The sequence below is a fragment of the Vanellus vanellus genome (assembly GCF_965231255.1).
Source record: "Vanellus vanellus genome assembly, chromosome: 8".
Lineage (NCBI taxonomy): Eukaryota > Metazoa > Chordata > Aves > Charadriiformes > Charadriidae > Vanellus > Vanellus vanellus.
In genome coordinates this window covers 1,148,114-1,162,003 of record NC_138913.1, presented here as the reverse complement: position 1 = coordinate 1,162,003, position 13,890 = coordinate 1,148,114, and the positions used below count along the sequence as shown (strand labels likewise).

The 13,890-nt window shown below is 59.8% G+C and overlaps 1 long non-coding RNA gene across 1 annotated transcript; it reads left to right on the top strand.

The window, feature by feature from the left end:
- Positions 1-5,931: 5,931 nt before the first annotated feature.
- LOC309674898 lies at positions 5,932-10,207 on the top strand. Its single transcript, XR_014269437.1, has 4 exons — positions 5,932-6,014; positions 6,526-6,587; positions 7,592-7,677; positions 10,127-10,207. It is a non-coding gene; the product is annotated as an uncharacterized lncRNA (long non-coding RNA).
- The last annotated feature ends 3,683 nt before the right edge of the window (positions 10,208-13,890 follow it).

Genomic DNA, 13,890 nt, shown 5'->3' with positions numbered 1-13,890 from the left:
GGAGGCCGGGAAAGTGGGGAGCGCCGGTGAGGGGGTGCCCGAGGGTTCACGCTCCGCTGCCTCAGCTGAAAGCGCAGCCGGGAATGGTAACGCAGCTCCTCCGTCGCGCTGTCAGCTGGGAGTACACTTCAGCACGTGTTGTCACTGATTTGAAACCTCAGGGGAGAGTTTATAGCTGAGGTGGACCATGTTGGGGGCAGAAGTGGTGGGGAAGGGGCAGGGGCCAGGCCGCGGCGCCGGACATGGGGCTGCTCCTCCACCGGATCTGCCAGGGCACACTGGCGGCTCGAACCCCTCCTCCTCAGCTCCTCTCTCTGCTTATTTTCCAGAAGGTTTAAAAGGATTTGTCCAAAGCATCAGTTACCTTACGCAGTGGCAGCACTGTTCTATCGACATTGCCCTGAGCATCACTGCTTGTGCTGAGGGTGCCGGGGGATCCGGGGGCTCTCCCGGAGCCCTGGGCTTTGGGACCACCGCTGGCGCTGCCTGGCCAAACCAGGCCTTGTAGCGTCGGTCTTGAAGCTGCTGTTGGTGGGACTGAGTGGCTGCCGCCGCGCGGTGAGGCTGGTCTGTCCGCCCCGGCGCCGGCAGGCCGCGGCGCAGGCGGGCCAGGCTGGAGCTCGCGCCCCCCGCCCCAACTGCCCTGGCCGCCCCTGCGGCTCGCCGCTTAGGACCTGCTGGTGTGGGTTTTGGACTCGGTTCATTAGGCGGTCACTTGGCACTGAGACAAACCTATTAGATTTGTTGGAGAAAGTTTACAATGCCGGTTAAGTGGCTTTTATAGTTCCAGCCCGGCTGAGAGCACGGATGCGGTGGTCAGTGCTTTTCATTCAGTGCTTTGCTGCTCCACAGACTTTCCGTGTGGTTTGGGGCATCCCCATCGCTCCTCGGCCCCTTCTCTCCTGGTGGCAGCGTTCCCCTCGCCCAGGGGAGGGCTGGGGGGGGACGCAAAAGGCACTGAGGCTCAGACGCAGCGGGGACCAGAGGCACTGGAACACTGGTGGTGGCTTTGGCAATCGCTGAGGAGAGGCAGGGAGGAACCGGCCGGGCTCGGGGCGTCCTGCAGAGGGGAACGCCGGCGCCGGAGCCTCAGCGCCTCTCGGGAGGTGTCGCTGCCGGTCGCCCACCCACCTGCATCACCTCCCGAATAACCCTCTCCTGACACACCAGAGGCCCGGGGGACGGTTAATGAAGCACCAGGGATGGTTACATGAGCAAAGACAAGCACAGAGACCTTCTCCTGAAGTTACTTAAATCAAACAGTGCCGGCAGCCTCCAGCGCTGCCTTCCCTCTCATCATCAGTCAAAACAAAGTTGAAATAATAGCGCACAGCTCTCCCTGCGAGCCACGAGACAGCAAGTCACCAGGAAAAGGCTGAGAGCAGCTCGTCAGCACGCGTGCCGCTTGTCTCCCAGTGTCCCAGTTCTCCCGGTGATGGAGCAACTACAGCTCTGACTGGATCCGGGCTGCTTTTGTTTTAAAATAGCCCAGAAACCTGAGAGGAAATAAAAGCCGTGGTCTTTCCCTTTTCCAAGCTGGAAAGGCCGCTTGCCAGCCACAGTAAAACCCCTTTGGAGGCTTGCAGTGTCCCTGCCGTCCCTCGAGCCTCTCTGGCGCAGCGTCTCCCTGTTTCGAGGGCGGGCGCTTTGGCCGGGCTCAGGGGGCTCCACGGGTGTCAGGGGGGACAAGTCCCGTCCCCGCAGCTGTCGGCCAGGCAGCCGCTGGGTGGGTGGTGGCACGGTCGCGCTCTGGACCCTGCGGGCACTGCGTGTGTCGCTGCCCCTGACCCCACAGACAGACTGAGCTGCCCCCTCCGTCCATTCCCACTCACTGCCTGCGTGCTGGGCAAGCTGGACACGCTGCGTGTGCTGCGTGCTGTGTGTGGTATGTGCTGTGTGCTCTACACGCTGCGTGTGCCATGTGCTGTGTGTGCTGCATGTACTGCGTGCTGTGTGTGCCATGTGCTGCGTGGCACTGTGTGCGCTGTGTGCTATGTGCTGCATGCTGTGTGATGCGTGGCACTGTGTGCCATGTGCTGCGTGTGCCATGTGCTGTGCACTGTGTGATGCGTGGTGCTGTGTATGCTATGTGCTGTGTGTGCTGCGTGTGCTATGTGCTGTATGTGCTATGTGTTGCGCACTGTGTGATGCGTGGTGCTGTGTATGCTTTGTGCTGTGTGCCATGTGCTGCGTGTGCCGTGTGCTGCGCACTGTGTGATGTGTGGCGCTGCCTGTGCTGTGTGTGCCATGTGCTGTGTGTGCCATGTGCTGTGTGTGCCATGTGCTGTGTGTGCCATGTGCTGTGCACTGTGTGTGCGGAGCTCACGGTGCGAGTTCTGCAAAGTGAAATCCCTGATGTGCACCTCTCCCGCAGCCACCCAGAAGCCCCAACCAGCCTCTCTCGCCACCTCTTCCCTCCCCACGGTTGCCACTGGCAGGGCCCGGCGTGCCCCTGGGCTGGCCGACCTCCTCCGCCGGCACCAGCATGAAAGGGGACGAGGTCTCTCTCCTAAAACAAGGCTGCTTTCTCCTGGCAGGGCTGAGGATAAACTCGTGCCAGCAGAAAGCGGCGGGTGAGCAGAGCCGCTTGCGAGGGCCGTGTGCCCGGGGGAGCGGGCACAGCTCTGCGGGGCCGGGGGGGCGCAGCGTCGGTGCCACAGCCCTCCCCAGCCCACTGCCGCCCGAGCAGCGCCGCGGGTTGCGGTAAGCGGTGCCTCTCTGCTGGGGCTGCTGCCGCCCAGCCCGGCCGTGGGAGTGCGGCGGGATCGGCGCTGTGCCTCCGCGCTGCTGCTCAGCCTGCTCGGAGCAGCCGCAGAACCGAAGCAGATGGCCGAGGGGCTGGCTTGGCACACGCCGAGTTGCCGAGTTTCCCACCACATCTCAGTGGTGGGACGGCTGCGCAGGGCTCCAGGGCTGGGAGCCCAGACCCGTGGGCATCGCCGGGGCGGGAGCAGGGCAGGGGGCTCGGCGGGGGGCACGCGGGCGCACTGCTCCCAGGCAGTGACAGATGATGACTGTTCTAGTCAGCCGCACACCACAAACCCCGTGTCCTTTCCCAAAGTGGAACCAAAATGCTGCTCTGCTGCCTTGCTAGAGAGTTAAGTTGCTCTCTGCTGCCTGTGCGTGACAGTGCGCGGTGCGGAGCGGTGGGGTCACCGGTGCCCCCGCCGAAATGCTTCGGAGTGACCCTCCTTGCTCAGTACCTGGAACTGCACATCTCCAGGTTGCACCTACGTATTTTTACACTAAAGTCTGGAAATGAGAAATGGTAGCCTGTAAGGAGCGCGGGAGCCTCGGGATGAGCCGAGCGACAGATTCCAAGCAGATCTATGGGAGGGGAAGCGCTGCCAGCCCTGGCGCACGCCTCCTGCATAGAACTGAAGTGTTACAGGCACCTTCTTTTTGCTTTTGTTGCTGTTGACTTTTCTTTAAATCACAGCATCAGTGCTAGCAAGGGCATTAGGCACCTGGGGAGCGATCTCCTTCACGCACAGAGGGTAGTTCAAAAGATTTCATGACAGCTGCATCTGCATTACACCTCATTTCACTGGATAAAACTTGTTAACAACTTTACAGGTTTGGAGTCGGTGAAAACGAGCATCACACTCAAATCATTTTCAAAGCAGAGATCTTGGAAACCACTGGCAGCCTGACACACTTCTCCATATGTTATATAAAGTAACTGTTTACAATATGAGCTGGCAAATATCATATATTATAACTAATAATTAGATGACACTGAAATATGACTCATTTTGAGTGATCTCATGTGCATATTTATACCCTTAAAAGTATTAGTAGGAAAGAAGAGCAAAAGCATCTCGAGGACCACCGGCCCGGTGGGTGCGCTGCTGTGGCTCCCCGCTGGGGATTTCGGGGGGGTGCACAGCCCAGATCAGCCCCGCCATCCCGGGGGGTTCTGGGGGTGCACAGCCCAGATCAGCCCAAGGTCCCAGGCCCCTCAGTGCCTCATGCCGAGAAGGCGCCCCCGCTGCTGCAGGCGAGGTGCAGCACATCCAGCTCGAGAGGCACCGACACGGGCAAACCGAGGAGCTGCTGCTTTGGCAGCACTGAGGGGGATGAGCGTATCTCAGAAGATAGAGAAAAACTGCAGAAAATTAGTGATTCACTGCACTTTGCCATGGTAAAATGAATCTGCTGTCGTCTTTCTGGCCAAAGTCATCTGATTTCTACTTCCTAAACCCTTTTCCCTCCCAGCATCGGGCCGGGGCTCTTCCCTCCCATCGCCCCGAGGCGGAGCACCGCAGGGCAGCCGGCCGGGGGCTGCAGCCCACCCGAGCCCCCGTGGCCGCCCCGCGGCACAGCCCGTCCCCCCCGCACGTGGGTGGTGCGGGAGGAGCGGAGCTGGCGGCGGCTACTGAAAGCGCCCCAGTTCCAAAATCCGGCTGGGAAACACCGTGCCCCGGCAAGGCTCCTCCGGGCGGCCCCTGTTCCTGCCGTGTCACCTGCTCAGCTTCAAATATTAAATCTGGCATTTAATCACAGGTAGCGATGACAGCGAGGTTAGTCATAACGCAGTAATTAAGCCCGAGTTTGTATTCGCTGGCCGCCGTCAGGCGCAGGGCAGCGGTGGGGGGAGGCGAGGCAGCGGCACGGCCTCTCCCGCTGGCGGCCGGGTCGCACCGATGGGCTGCGGGAGCCGTTCACAACGTGCAAATATTTCAGGGGTTTGCTGGGGGAGGCCGCGTCATAACTGAATTTAGGTTTATCTTAGCCTAAGAGGCAAATTCTTTTGTTTGATATTTTAAGCAATTCAGGCTAAGAGGCGAAGCAGAGCCCAGAACGCAGCCCCGCGTCTTCGTGGCGTCGGATGCCGATGCGAAGCCGACGGGGCCGAGCGGCTCCTGGAGATTTCCCACCGGTGAGAACTTACCGGTGCTTCTAGATCTGCTCCCGACTCTGACGGGCGTGGGGGCTTCCCGGCAAATCACAAAAGCACCATTTGTGCATTGCCAGTGCGTCGTGTTTTCTGCCTCCCCACCCTTTTCAGCGAAGTATTGGGAATTTCTGACTCCAGAATCCTAAAACGCTTACGGTAACAGCTGCGAGGGCCATATTAAAGCGGGTCGGTCACCGGGGTACCGGACCTTTGGGGAAGGGGGCTGTTCCGCGGATGGGGCTGGGGTCGCTGCTGCCTGCTCTCGGCCACCGGGGATCCCCGGGGCTGCGGCTCCGAGCCCCCGGCAGCGCGCGGGGCTTTGGGGAACATGCTGGTAGTGCCTGTTTCTTCAGCCCCTGTCAAGGGAGGGTGGTAGGAGCCACCTCAGAGAGAAGCTGGAAAACTTCTCTCCCTGCGAGGCTGGGTATTGCAGGGAGCGATTCCAAATGTGGCGTTCCAAGTGGAAAAAACTAGTGTAAATTACAATTGGATCTTAGCATTTTAGGTACACGTGCACGCACACGTAGTTATATACACCACCATCCCCCCACCCCCCCGTAGATATGTAGGTATGTCGCTGATGGTGTATTTTTAGATGCAGTGTAAACTGATCCTATTCACGACATCTCTGGTTAGTATACATTGATTAAGAAAAGCAGCAAGTGAAAGTTTTTGCTTCTATAAAAATATAAAGTACTTATGCAGTTCTGGAAAGGAAACCGAATTCAAAACGGATTTTGAAGGTTTACTTCAAGATCCCCTCCCGGCCGGCCACTGACTTTTCCCGGGCAGGTGAAAAGCCGGCGGTGCCTGCGGGCTGCCGCTCTGCACCACACCTTCAGCTCCTGCTCATTTGGGGGTCGTTAGCGGGCTGACACGCACCCCGAGAGCCGGGCGGGCTGCAGGCAGGGCTTGGCTCTATTTTGGGTACCGATAACTATACTTAGGGCTGAGTCATCCCTTCCAGTATCAGTTGCAGGAGAGCTTAACCGAGCAGAGCCGGTGACCAGCTCTGCTGGCGAAGGTCCGGGGCCCTGTGCCGGGAACACAAAGCCGCCCCAGAACACCTCCGCGGTGTCAGCAGCTGCGGATCTGGCCCCGGGTGACAGCGCTGGTACCCTCTCTGGCCCCTTCTCCCCGTCGGAGCCCGGCGCGGGGCGATGGGGTGCATTTCGGCTGGTGGGTGGGAGTGGGAAGTGGGCGCTGCGGCAGCGCAGGCTCTGTCCCCGGCTGCGGGCAGGGCCCCCCCAAGCCCTCGGGGGGGGGTTAAGGGCAACGTCCCTCCGTGGAGCCGTCCCTTGCAGGGCACCCTGGCCGGGGATGGGAGCGCTGCAGGGAGCCGCAAGCCAAAAATTCAGGTCTGCTTCCTTACATACGTCCATTAAGGGCAACTGCTTATATAGCCATTTCCTGGGCAATGGTACTCACTGGTACTCAATGGTACTCAACGGTATTTAACCTCTCTTCTTTTTAGCAGCCTGTTGATGATCCCAAAGCCAGCCAAAGAAGCTTTTTTGTGTACTTATTAAGAAACGCACATGAAGCTGACCGTAGCAATGCTAGATATCGTTGGTATGATACCAGTCCTGCCAGCAAACAGCAAAGAGAAATGTTTTTCTTTGCAGATTTATTCCCCATGCAGAAAGGGAAGGGTAGAGAACATTTTCATTGAATCGCATCCAAACAGGCAAGTCAGCCTTCTCCATCTGCTTGAAGTGGGGGTTTAGTTGTTAATTTGCCTCCGTGGGTCTCTCTGTACCTATTCTCTGTGGTGCTACATTGGACACCTGCAGGTCATTTTTCTTCTGATTTTTGCTGCGCTCAGTTATGACTGTCAAGTGACATTTTGCCTGGTGTCTGAAGGACAGGAGACAACTTAGAAATAAAGGATCATTTTGGTGAAAAGCTATTCTGATGGTAGTGAGAGACAGCTTATAAAACCAGAGCTTTTGATCTGAATCGAGTCCCTTAAGTAATATCTGAATATTGGCATAATTTTTTTAAAAGCATTTAACATTGGAAACTTTATTTTTAGCACGTAAATGTCAAGGCGAACGGCAGCCTTTCAATCTTCCCCCGGCTCCTCCTGCTCGGTGCCCCAAGCTCCCGCTCCCCGCTGGCACCCCTGCGTGGGGCCGGGAGCCCCCCCAGGGGGGAGGAGGATGCTGCTGCTGCCTGGGAGGCGGGTGCTGGGACCAGGGGTGATGGGCTGGGGGGTATTGGGGCTGGCGGGGTGCTGGGTCAGGGGGTGATGGGCCGTCGGGTATCGGGGCTGGGGATGATGGGCTGTTGGGTATCGGGGCTGGGGAGGGTTGGGGCCGCCGTGGGATTGGGGCAGGCAGGGAGAGGAAGCAGTCCCTCTCCCAGCTCTCTCCCTTCCCCGAAGGACTTTGTTTTAAAACAAGTAGTCTTTTAAAAATCTAGGGCAAGTCAGTCTCTTGCCAAAATTAGTCTTTGTGCAAGAGCATGAGAAGGAATGTTAATGGGTAGCTGGTATGTGGGGACAGAGGGAAATGACTGCTTTTACTATCTAAATGCTGTTTTAAATAAGGTCTGTAATATCCAACAGCTTTGCCACGCTCGCAGATATGTTTTACAGGAAGCATCACTGCCACCGCTCAGTAATACACAAGAATGTTAAACAACAACTTACTTTTTCATTTGTGCCAAACATGTCCTGACACATTGCAGAGGCAGATGAAAGCTGCAGCTGGGAAGGGAGTGCAGGCAGCGCCTGGGCGCTGCTTCTGTCTGGCCTGGTTGATGTCGCCGCATAGGTAATTGCCACAAAACCCCTGCGAGGCCATTCCCGCCTTGTGTTTGCCTGACTGCGGCCCGGGGGGAGCGGGGAGAGGCGGACCCCGTCCTCTGCTGTGCCTGGCCAGGCCCTGGGGTCCTGTATGGAGCCCACAGGCGGGATGGGGACAGGGTGGGGACAGGGATGGGCAAGAGAATGGGAACAGAGGCAGGGATGGGGACAGGAAGGGGACGGGGACGGGGATGGGGATGGGGATGGGAAGGGGACAGGGATAGGGACGGGAAGGGGACGGGATGGGGACGGGGATGGGGACGGGGATGGGGATGGGGATGGGAAGGGGGATGGGAAGGGGATGGGAAAGGGGATGGGGACGGGAAGGGGATGGGGACGGGAAGGGGATGGGGACGGGAAGGGGATGGGGATGGGGACGGGAAGGGGATGGGGATGGGAAGGGGACGGGATGGGGACGAGGACGGGAAGGGGATGGGGATGGGGACGGGAAGGGGATGGGGATGGGAAGGGGACGGGATGGGGACGAGGACGGGAAGGGGACGGGGACGAGGACGGGGACGGGGACGAGGACGGGATGGGGATGGGGATGGGGAAGGTGATGGGGATGGGGAAGGGGATGGGAATGGGGGCAGGAAGGGGATGGAGATGGGGACGAGACGGGGATGGGGGCAGGAAGGGGAAGGGGATGGGGATGGGGAAGGGGATGGGGATGGGAAGGGGATGGGGATGGGGACGGAAAGGGGATGGGGACGGGAAGGGGATGGGGAAGGTGATAGGGATGGGGACGGGAAGGGGATGGGGATGGGGACGGGAAGGGGATGGGGATGGGGACGGGAAGGGGATGGGGACGAGGACGGGATGGGGACGGGAAGGGGACGGGATGGAGATGGGGACGGGATGGGGATGGGGAAGGTGATGGGGATGGGGAAGGTGATGGAGATGGGGACGGGAAGGGGTTGGGGACGGGAAGGGGTTGGGAAGGGGATGGGGATGGGAACGGGAAGGGGATGGGGATGGGGAAGGGGATGGGGAAGGGGATGTGGATGGGGAAGGGGATGTGGATGGGGAAGGGGATGTGGATGGGGAAGGGGAAGGGGATGGGGAAGGGGAAGGGGATGGGGAAGGGGAAGGGGATGGGGATGGGGACGGAAAGGGGATGGGATGGGGACGAGAAGGGGACGGGAAGGGGACGGGGACGGGGATGAGGACGGGATGGGGATGGGAAGGGGATGGGGATGGGGGCGGGAAGGGGATGGGGATGGGGAAGGGGATGGGGATGGGGAAGGGGATGGGGATGGGGAAGGGGAAGGGGATGGGGATGGGGAAGGGGATGTGGATGGGGAAGGGGATGGGGATGGGGACGGAAAGGGGATGGGGATGGGGATGGAAAGGGGACGGAGATGGGGACAAGAAGGGGACGGGGATGGGGATGAGAAGGGGACAGAGATGGGGACGAGAAGGGGATGGGAAGAGGACCGGGACGAGGACGGGATGGGGACGGGAAGGGGATGGGGATGGGGATGGGGATGGGGACGGGATGGGGATGGGGATGGGAAGGGGATGGGGATGGGGATGGGGATGGGGATGGGGATGGGGATGGGGACGGGATGGGGAAGGCGATGGGGATGGGGAAGGCGATGGGGATGGGGATGGGGACGGGAAGGGGATGGGAAGGAGATGGGGACAGGGACGGGAAGGGGACGGGGATGGGATGCGGACGGGAAGGAGATGGGGATGGGGAAGGGATGTGATGGGGACGGGAAGGGGATGGGGATGGGGATGGGGAAGGTGATGGGGATGGGGACGGGGACGGGAAGGGGATGGGGACGGGAAGGGGATGGGGACGGGAAGGTGATGGGGACGGGGAAGATGATGGGGATGGGGAAGGGGATGAGGACGGAAAGGGGATGGGGACGGGAAGGGGATGTGGACGGGAAGGGGATGTGGACGGAAAGGGGATTGGGACGGGAAGGGGATGGGGACGGGAAGGGGACGGGGATGGGAACGGGAAGGTGATAGGGATGGGGAAGGGGATGGGGAAGGGGATGGAGATGGGGACGGGAAGGGGATGGGGATGGGGATGGGGATGGGGATGGAAAGGGGATGGGGATGGGGATGGGGACAGGAAGGGGATGGGGACAGGAATGGGATGGGGACGGGAAGGGGATGGGAATGGGCATGGGATGGGATGGGGATCGGGATGGGGATGAGAATGGGATGGGGATGGGGTAGGGATGGGGATGGGGATGGGGATGGGGATGGGGATGGGGATGGGGATGGGGATGGGGATGGGAATAGGCTGGTTCAGCAGCTGGTCCCCAGCTGGCACTGCCACGCCGAGCAGCTCCCGTGGAGGTATGCTGTAGAAGACATTGCGGGTCATGGAATCAATATAATAGAAAACAGGGAAATGGGATTGCCAGGGGGAATAAATAATTAGGTGATTGCACTCCTAGCTCTGTCCTGGCTCCTGCCCCTTGCCAGCCCAACCCAGGCCCTTCGCAGCGGCGCCTGCTTGCCCCGCTGCCTGCCCTGCCCATGGGCTCTGCCGGCTCCTCTGGCTGCCGGCGGCTGAACAGCACCTACGGGATTATCCAAAGGGGCTGATCATTTGTGATTTCTTTTTGAAAAAATTACATTTGACTTCATAAACTACGAAGTTCTACCATGCAGGTAGTCTTCAAAGAATTAAATGTATATGGTTTCTTAAAAGTACTCTTTAATTCTGAAATTATGCTACTATTGATAGCATAATATTTGGTGTGAGAACTGTGTATAACCCCCAAGACCATCTCCCAGCTGGGTGCCAGAGAGACCAGGCAAGCGAGTCCTCATCCAGAGGTGCCGGGCTGTGCCCCATGCCTCTGGCGCACGGGCTCGGGATGCTCGGCTGCGCGCCCGCCCCAGCACCCGCCTCCCCACTGGGTTAGCAGCTGGCTCCACAGCCGAGTCCATCCTCCGTCACTGTCCTGCAGAAAAAATCAGTTTCCCACAAAAAGCTGTTATTCGCAGTGGAAGGAAATGCATTTTTAAGCACTCACTCTTTTAACCGACCAACCCTGCTTCCACAGAGAAAACTCTGTTTGAGAGCGTGTGCTGCCGGGGGGGGGGGTGGCACCGGGGCACGGGCACTGCAACCCGCGGGCAGGGGACAAGCCCGGTGTCACCGCGACCTGGCTGTCTGGCCCAGGGCTTGAGGGGTGCCCCGGTCCCCGCGCGGCCCTGCACTCACAGCCGTCGTGTTCTTTTACGCAGTGCAAGCGTGGAAGCGGCCCCGTCAATGGCCAGTAACGTGATTAGGATGTGGCTTTGGTTCTTAATGTCACTCACGCAGAGCTGAGGCACTGCCCCGCGGGGTGAGGTCCATGAGAGCGGCACGGCTCTTGCCGATGGGTTGCAGTCTGTCCCAGTCACTCCCACAGACGCCGGGAGCAGCGTGCAGGGCGGCTGCTGCTGCTGCTGTGCGGAAAAGTGATAAGTTGAATGGGGAAGGCTTCTGTGAATTATTTACATAAATTGCTCTGCTGTTCCTTGGCTATATGGGAATGCCAGGAAGGGTGAATGGTATTTCCTGCACTTTAAACGAGCGGATCTTCTGGTGGTCACCCAGGGACACAAGGATGCTGCGTGGGCTGGCAGCAGCCCAGCGGGGCACGCACAGGCAGCGGCGCAGCCACTCGGGACCCCCCTAAGGGGTCTCCCTGCAGGAGTCACTGCCTGATTCTGCCGCGTGTTGGGGACCGAGAGCCCCAAAGGGAGTGGGGGTGTTGTAGGTGCAGAGAGCCTGTCCAGCTCCGGGACGTCGGCTCCTGCCCCGCTGGTGCGATGAGCCGTGCGGGCAGCCCGGCTGCTGGCCCGCCGCAGTGGGCAAGCTGGTGGGAGGATGGTCACTCAGCACCCTGCTGCTGCCACGGGGCTGGGGAGGGCGGTGGGTCACTGCCGCCTCGCAGGGCAGTGACACCGTTCCCCGAGGAGCACTGTGCTGGTCGGTCTGTGCGCCCCAGGGGCTATAAATACACCCGGCGCTTCACTGCCCTCTCGGAACCTCACGTAGAGGCACTGTGAGCGTTTGTGACACCCCCACTCAGCTGCCACGTGGCTCGCGAAGGCTGCGGGTAGTTATATTTGTGCCAGCAGACACGGTTGGTTGGGTGTCAGCGGCACCAAAGAGCTCTGCACCTCTCACGCCTGACCCTCGGTCAGGTTTAACCCCGTGGGGATGCAGGCATGGCTGCGGCGCTGCCGGCACGGGCAGCAGGGCCAGGACGCCCCCGAGCCCGGTGGGGCTGTGCGCTGGCCGCCGTGACTCGGGCTAAATCCCAGGGGAATGTGTCACGTCTCCAGGCAGTGACCTGCTCCCCGTCCAGCCCACCTGTGTTCAGCCCAAACCGTACGGCGGCGCTCCCACCATCTCCCTCCCACCCGCCCTGGAGCAAGAGCCTGGTGCTGGCAGCAGAAACCTGAGCCGCATGGTTTGAAAACACCCATTTATTCAATTATTTATCTATTCAGCCCATTGCCTCCCGCCACAGGCTTGCCTTCTATTTTCTCATGCTGTAAGATAATGTAAAAGAAGTTTATAAACAAACATTCCTTATGTTCATGCACTGCCTCACATCTGCCAGATAACAGCAAACCGCACTTGCACGCTCAGTCCAGGGTTAAAGGGAGCCAGAAATAAATGCACAATCAGTACAAGTATTAAAATATGGTGTTTACATACTGTAGGTTGCTCTTTATGTTAAATATAATCTGGAAGAGCCGAGCTTTGCAAACCCCAACGTTTCTAGACCTGACTCGTGAGTATTTAAAGGTTTCTGCGCTCAGGGCGGAAGGGGCTGTCGGTGCTCAGTGGGTGTCAGATGGGAGAGGGAACTTCGGAAAGGCGTGAACCCGCGGGATTCGTTTCAGATGGAATCCGTTGACTGATAAGAAAATATCACTATGATTGAAGGGATATTACATAAAAGCTAAAACGCTTTCATGAAGCACAAACCAAGGATGGGAAAAAGAATAAAATAGCTAATTAAGTTTTAAAATAAAACAGGTGATAAATGAAGTACAGATATATGACATCCCATGTACCTGCAGTTTGCGCCCCAATGTCAGTGTCAGTGCCCCCCACCCATACCTTCAGTTTGCAGGATCAAAAATTCATCAGCAATAGAAATCTGTCCCTCCCCTTGCGGCGCCGGCTGAGGGTCTGTGTCCTCGGGCCCTGCGCCGGGGTTTTGCCTCACGCAGCTACTGGAACAGAAAGAAGATGGCAGGAGTTGGAGTTGTCCCCTGGTCACCAAAGCAGCTGCGCTGCTCCGGTAAGTTGGGATAGAATCACAGAAGGGTTTGGGTTGGAAAGGCCCTTAAAGCCCCCCCAGTGCCACCCCCTGCCCCGGGCAGGGCCACCTCCCCCCAGCCCAGGTCGCTCCCAGCCCCGTCCAACCCGGCCTTGAACACCCCCAGGGATGGGGCAGCCACAGCTTCTCGGGGCACCCTGCGCCAGGGGCTCACCGCCCGCACAGGAGAGAATTTCTTCCCAATATCTCATCTCAGTCTCCCCTCTGTCAGTGTCAAACCATTCCCCCTCGTCCCATGGCTCCCCTCCCTGACCCAGAGTCCCTCCCCAGCTCTCCTGGAGCCCCTTTGGGCACTGGAAGGGGCTCGGAGGTCTCCCCGGAGCCTTCTCTTCCCCAGGCTGACCCCCCCACCTCTCCCAGCCTGTCCTCCCAGCAGAGGGGCTCCAGCCCTCCCAGCATCTCCGGGGCCTCCTCTGGCCCCACTCCAACAGCTCCGGGTCCTTCTGCTGTGGGGACCCCCCGAGCCGGAGGCAGCACTGCGGGGGGGTCTCCCCAGAGCAGAGCGCAGCAGAGGGGCACAGCCCCCCCTCGCCCTGCTGGCCACGCTGGGGGGACGCAGCCCGGGGTGCCGGGGGCTCGCGGGGCTCCAGCGCACACTGCCGGCTCCTGGGGAGCTTCTCACCCACCGACACCCCCGAGTCCCTCTCCTCAGGGCGGCTCTCCAGCCCTTCCCCACCCAGCCTGGAGCTGTGCCGGGGATTGCCTGACCCACGAGCAGGACCGTGCACTTGGCGGTGCTGACCATCACGTGGCTGGCAGGGACCACCTCTCCGCCTGCCCGGGGACGCAGCAGTGGCAGAGCAGGGGTGCCGGCAGCGTGCGCCCCGGTCCCTCGCCGGCCCTGAGCTCTGCCAGCGATGTCCCCA